This window comes from Jaculus jaculus, chromosome 1 (assembly GCF_020740685.1).
Source record: "Jaculus jaculus isolate mJacJac1 chromosome 1, mJacJac1.mat.Y.cur, whole genome shotgun sequence".
Classification (NCBI taxonomy): Eukaryota; Metazoa; Chordata; class Mammalia; order Rodentia; family Dipodidae; genus Jaculus; species Jaculus jaculus.
The window spans coordinates 87,744,514-87,751,160 of NC_059102.1; the positions used below are offsets into that span (position 1 = coordinate 87,744,514).

The 6,647-nt window shown below is 39.4% G+C and overlaps 1 non-coding gene across 1 annotated transcript; it reads right to left on the reverse strand.

Moving 5' to 3' along the window:
• Nucleotides 1-443: 443 nt before the first annotated feature.
• Nucleotides 444-550, reverse strand: LOC123458137. Its single transcript, XR_006635435.1, has one exon. It is a non-coding gene; the product is annotated as a U6 spliceosomal RNA (small nuclear RNA).
• Between the last annotated feature and the right edge of the window lie 6,097 nt (nucleotides 551-6,647).

Sequence of the window (6,647 nt, forward strand, 5' to 3'; positions counted from 1 at the left end):
CAGGTGGCTATAGCTACTTGGGCTTACATCTGGGTCCTCTATTCTGTTCCACTGATCTACATGTCTGTTTTTGTGCCAGTACCATGCTGTTTTTGTTACTATGGCTCTGTAGTATAGGTTAAAATCAGGTATGGTGATACCACCAGCCTTATTTTTGTTGCTCAGTATTATTTTAGATATTCAAGGTTTTTTGTGATTCCAAACGAATTTTTGGATTGTTTTTTTTCTATTTCCATGAAGAATGCTTTTGGAATTTTGATAGGGATTGCATTAAATGTGTAGATTGCTTTAGGTAAGATTGCCATTTTCACAATATTGATTCTTCCAATCCAGGAACAGGGGATGTTTCTCCACTTTCTATTGTCTTCTGCAATTTCTCGCTTGAGTGTTTTAAAGTTCTCATTGTAGAGATTCTTTACTTCCTTGGTTAGGTTTATTCCTAGAAAAATATGGAATGCTTCACGAATTTGCATGTCATCCTTGAGCAGGGGCCATGCTAATCTGCTCTGTATCGTTCCAATTTTAGTATATGTGCTGCCGAAGCGAGCACTTGGTTCTTTTTTTTTTGAGGGTGGGTGTTGAGGTAGGGTCTCATTCTAGCTCAGGCTGACTTGGAATTCACTATGTAGTCTCAGGGTGGCCTCGAACTCACAGTGATCCTCCTACCTCTGCCTCCTAAGTGCTGGGATTAAAGGCGTGTGCCACCACGCCCTGCAAGAGATCTTGGTTCTTTACATGAGCCTTTGAATCCCTTCATCAACCTTAAGCCGAGATATATCAGGTATCTCCAGCTCATTCACAATAGGTTAACTTAAAAAAAAAAAAACCTTAAAAATATTTATTTATTTGCAAGCTGAGAAAAATAGAAGAGAGACAGAAGAGAGAATGGGCACTCACCAGGGCCTCCAGAGGCTGTAAATGGACTCCAGATGCTCCACTTTGCATCTATCTGGTTTTTCACAGGCACTGAGGAGTCAAACCATGGCCATCAAGCTTTGTAGGCAAGTATCTTAACCACTGCGAGCCATTTCTCCAGCCCCAGTTTATCTTATAAAAATATTTTTATAAGTTCTTTGCAAGCAGAGAGAAAGAGAGAGAATGGACATGCCAAGGCCTCTTGCCACTGCAAACGAACTCTGGATTTCTGTGCATCTGGCTTGATGTGGGAGCTGGGGCTTTGCAAGCAAGTGCATTTAACAGTGAGCAATCTCTCTAGCCCCTGGGCCATCTTCTTATCCATACTTCAGCCAATCAATCAAATAAACTACAAGAATCCTTTTTAAACTTTGTGAGCTAAAACATTAAACCCAGAATCTCTGCTCAGTAAGCTCATATTGTATTGATAGACTCAGCCTAGTCAAAGTTATGTTCCTTCTACTATTATCACATACCCTTAAAAATCCCTTTCTGCCACAAAAATTTAAATCATACCATTTGCAGTAACATGGATGGAACTGGATAATATTTTGGTGAATGAAACAAGCTAAACATAGAGAGGCAAATACCACATATTTTCTGTTACATATAGAAATGAATAAGTCAAAGCTGGGCATGGTGGTGCACGCCTTTAATCCCAGCACTTGGGAGACTGAGTTAGGATCACTGTGAGTTCAAGACTACCCTGACACTACATAGTGAATTCCAGGTCAGCCTGGGCTAGAGCTAGACCCTACCTCAACCCCCCCCCCCGCAAAATCTGTTTCTGCTTCCATTCTCTGGATATCTGCTTGTATGAATTAGAAAACTCAAGAATTAGTTTTAAGGGTATAATGTACCTTCTCATGGGTCACTCTGTGTATCACCTTACCTTAAGGCACCTGCTGTACCTTGAGTCTGCTTATTTGACATATATGGTGAGGGTGGGCCTTGAGGGGGCATCAGTATTGCTCTACTTGCCATGTCCTTCAGGGAAGATCATTGCCAGTCTCATAGACAATGTACAATCAGTTCTCTCAAGCAAGGGCAGAGAGGGCCATACTACAGGGAATGAGAGTGGGTATGCACTCCCACTGAGGAGACTACAGCCTTAGGTGAACAAATCCATCAGAATGTGAGAGGTCAGTGCCCTCAGCCTCATCAGGGTCTTCCACACATGTCTATTCCAGGTTACAGGATCCTATTCGTTCCCAGTCAGAGCCTGTGCTTTACCTGTGGAGACCCTTTGGGGCTGAGGTTTCTTTCTTTTTCTCTTCCTCTTTTCTTCTTTCTTTTCAAAATTTTTTATTAGCAATTTCCATGATTATAAAAAATATCCCATGGTAATGACCTCTCTCCCCCCACTTTCCCCTTTGAAACTCCATTCTCCATCATATCCCCGCCTCCCCAATCAGTCTCTTTTTTGTTTTGATGTCATGAGCTTTTCCTCCTATTATGATGGTCTTGTGTAGGCACTGTGAGGTCATGGATACCCAGGCCATTGTGTGTCTGGGGGAGCATGTTATAAGGACTCCTACCCTTCCTTTGGGTCTTACATTCTTTCTGCTACCTCTTCTACAACAGACCCTGAGCCTTGGAAGGTGTGATAGAGATATTGCAGTGCTGAGCACTCCTGTCACTTCTTTCCAGCACCATGATGCATTCCAAGTCATCCCAAGGTCACTGCCATCTGAAAAGAGAAGATTTTCTACCAAAAGTGAGAGCAGCATTAATATAAGGGTATGAATCTTAAGAGAAGTGCTTACTGGGCAATTTGATAAGCCCAGTGTATACATTTAGCCAGATAGCAGCAGACGTTACACTCCTAGGGTTCATGACTACCCCTGTTTTAAGTTTTCAGTATCAGGGATGTATTCCTTCCCATGGAGCAGAGGGCAGTTGGTTTCCACCATGACAGATGTGCCACTATTGCACCCATTGGCTCATTTAGTCTGGCTGGCCAAATATAAGGCTTGCAGTGTCTACTGTTGAGTATCTTCACTGGTGATTTCTCTCTCTCCCATTGAACTGCATGCAGAATGGCTTCTTCTGGCTTTCTGTCAGCTGGTCTACATGGAAGAAGTTATCAGCCCAGTTCCAGCAGGATTTCTCAGTGGCCTTGAACCCCAAGTATGTGGAGTCTTCAGCAATAGGGTCTTGTCATTTATTCCTGGTGGGAAACCAAGGGCCTCTGTAATGGCCTATAATGTTCTGGGGCATAAGGGACCTCCCAGGCCAACAACTCACTGGAAGGTATTCCATCCCTGGCACTGAAAATTTTGTAGCAACAATCTATAGCTCCTGAGTGTTCCATTGTGCAAAAAAGTAGGTTTCCATATGATTTATTTATATCCTCTTAGATTTTGATTAACCCTCCCTCCACCTTTCCTTTACTCTTCCCCTGACCTCACTTGGGTATTTTCACCCCCATTAATCTATTCTTCTACGTATATTTATACAACACCACCCATTAAGTATCCCTCTCCCTTCCTTTTTCTTCCTTTTGTATCTCTTTTCTAGCTTAGTGGCCTTTGCTACTGGGTTTTCTTCCTACTCACATGGAAGTCCAATCATCTGTAGCTAGTATCCACATATGAGAGAGAACATGTGATGCTTGGCTTTCTGGGCCTGGTTTACCTCCTTACCAGATCCATCCACTTTCCTGCACATTTCATAACTTCATTTTTTTTATTGCCGAGTAGAACTCCATTGTATAAATGTGCCACATCTTCATTATTCACTCATAAGTTGAGGGACAACTGGGCTGGTTCCATTTCCCAGATATTGTAAATTGAGTAGCAATAAACATGGTTGAACAAGTATATCTAAGGTAATGAGATGAGTCCTCAGGATATATGCCTAGGAGTACTTTAGCTGGGTCATATGGTAGACCTATTTTTAGCTGTGTTAGGAACATCCACTGATTTCCACAATGGCTTTCTCATCAACAGTGTAGAAGGGTTCCTCTTTTTCCACATCCTCACCAGCATTTATGGTCATTTGTTTTCATGATGGTAGCCAATCTGACAGGAGTGAGATGGAATCTCAATATAGTTATAATCTGCATTTCCCTGATGACTAGGAATGTAGAACATTGTTTTAGATGCTTATATGCCATCTGTATTTCTTCTTTTGAGAACTCTCTATTTAGTTACATAGCCAAGTTTTTAATTTGCTTGTTTGATTTCTTATTATTTGATTTTTGAGTTCTTTTTATATCTTAGATATTAATCCTCTATCAGATGTATAGCTGGCAAAGATTTTTTCCCACTCTGTAGGTTGCCTCTTTGCTTTATTCACAGTGTCCTTTGCTGTACAAAATATTTGTAATTTCATGAGGTCCCCGAGGTTAATCTGTGGTTTTATTGCCTGAGCAATTGGGGTTATATTCAGGAAATCTTTGCCAAGACCAATATGTTGAAGGGTTTCCCCTACTTTTTTCTCTAGCACTTTCAGAGTTTCAGGTCTGATGTTAAGGTCTTTAATCCATTTGGACTTAATTCCTGTGCAGCAAGAGAGAGAGAGAAGAATCAATTTTCATCCTTCTACAGATACATATCCAGTTTTTCCAGCACCATTTGCTGAAGAGGCTTTCTTTCCTCCAATGAGTATTTTTGGCATATTTATCGGATATCAGGTGGCCTTAGCTACCTGGACTTACATCTGTGTCCTCTATTCTGTTCCATTGATCTTCATGTCTGCTTTTGTGCCAGTACCATGCTGTTTTTGTTACTATGGCTCTTTAGTATAGGTTAAAATCTGATATGGTGATACCACCAGCCTTATTTTTGTTGCTCAGCATTGTTTTAGATATTTGAGATTTTTTTGTGATTCCAAATGAATTTTTGGATTGTTTTTTTCTATTTCTGTGAAGAATACTATTGGAATTTTGATGGGGATTACATTAAATGTGTAGATTGCTTTTGGTAAGATTGCCATTTTCACAAGATTGATTCTTCCAATCCAGGAACAAAGGATATTTATCCATTTCCTAGTGTCTTCTGCAATTTCTTGCTTGAGTGTTTCATAGTTTTCACTGTAGAGATCCTTTACTTCCTTGGTTAGGTTTATTCCAAGGTACTTTATTTTCTTTGATGCAGTTGTGAACAGGAGTGATTCTCTGATTTCATCCTCTGTGTGTTTGTTGTTAGCATATATGAAGGCTACTGATTTCTGTGTATTTATTTTGTATCCTGCTACATGGCTGTAGGTGTTTATCAGCTCTAACAGTTTTCTGGTAGAGTCTTTAGGGTCCTTTATAAATAGAATCATGTCATCTGCAAATAATGATAACTTGATCTCTTCCTTTCCAATTTGTATCCCTTTTATGTGCATCTCTTGCCTTATTGCTATGGCTAAGACTTCCAAAACTATATTAACTAAAAGTGTGGATAGTGGAAACCCCTGTCTTGTTCCTGATTTGAGTGGAAAAGCTTCCAGTTTTTCCCCATTTAGCAGTATGTTGGCTGTAGGCTTGTCATAAATAGCCTTTGTTATATTGAGATATGTTCCTTCTATTCCCAGTCTCTGTAGGACTTTTATCATGAAGGGATGTTGGATTTTGTCAAATGCTTTCTCTGTATCTAATGAGATGATCATGCAATTTTTGTCTGTCAGTTCATTTATATAATGTATTACGTTTATTGATTTGCATATGTTGAACCATCCCTGCATCTCTGGGATAAAGGCTACGTGGTTGGGGTAAATGATCTTTCTTATATATTCTTGTATTCTGTTTTCCGATGTTTTGTTGAGAATTTTTGCATCTATATTCATGAGGGAGATTGGTCTGTACTTTTCTTTTTTGTTCTATCTTTCCTGGCTTTGGTATCAGGGTGATGCTGGCTGTGTAGAAGGAGTTTGGTGGGATTCCTTCCTTTTCTATTTTATGGAAAAGCTTAAGAAGCAATGGTGTTAGTTCTTCTCTGAAGGTCTGGTAAAATTTACCAATTAATCCATCTGGGCCTGGACTTTTTTTAGTTGGGAGATTTTTGAAACTGCTGGATCTCCATACCTGTTATAGGTCTAGTTCAGTGATTAATCTCTTCTTGATTTAATTTAGGTAGGTCATATAAATCAAGGAAATCATCTATTTCTTTCAGATTTTCATACTTAGTGGAGTATATGTTATTATAGTATGTTTTACAGTATGTCCCTTTGATTTTTTGAATTTCTGTGGTATTTGTTGTGATATTGCCTTTTTCATCTCTAATTTTATTAATTTGTGTCTCTACTCTCTCTCTTTTTTTTTTTTTTTTTTTGGTCAGATTTGCTAAGAGTTTATCAATCTTATTTATCCTTTCAAAGAACCAACTCTTTGTTTCATTGATTCTTTGGAATTGCTTTTTTTGTTTCTATTTCATTAATTTCTGCTCTAATCTTTATTATTTCTTCCCGTCTACTGATTTTTCATTTGCCTTATTCTTTTTCCAAGGCTTTAAGGTGAAGTATTTGGTCATTTACTTGAGGCAGAGGTAGGAGGATCACTGTGAGTTTGAGGCTACCCAGAGACTACATAGTGAATTCCAGGTCAGCCTGTGCTAGAGTGAGACCCTACCTCAGAAAAACAAAAAAGAAAAAGAAAAAAAAAAAAGACCTTTCTAATTGTTTTGTGTGTGTGAGAGAGAGAGAGAGAGAGAGAGAGAGAGAGAGAGAGAGAGAATGTGGATTTTCAGGGTAGAGTCTCACTCTAGTCCAGGCTGACCAGGAATTCACTATGTAGTCTCAGGGTG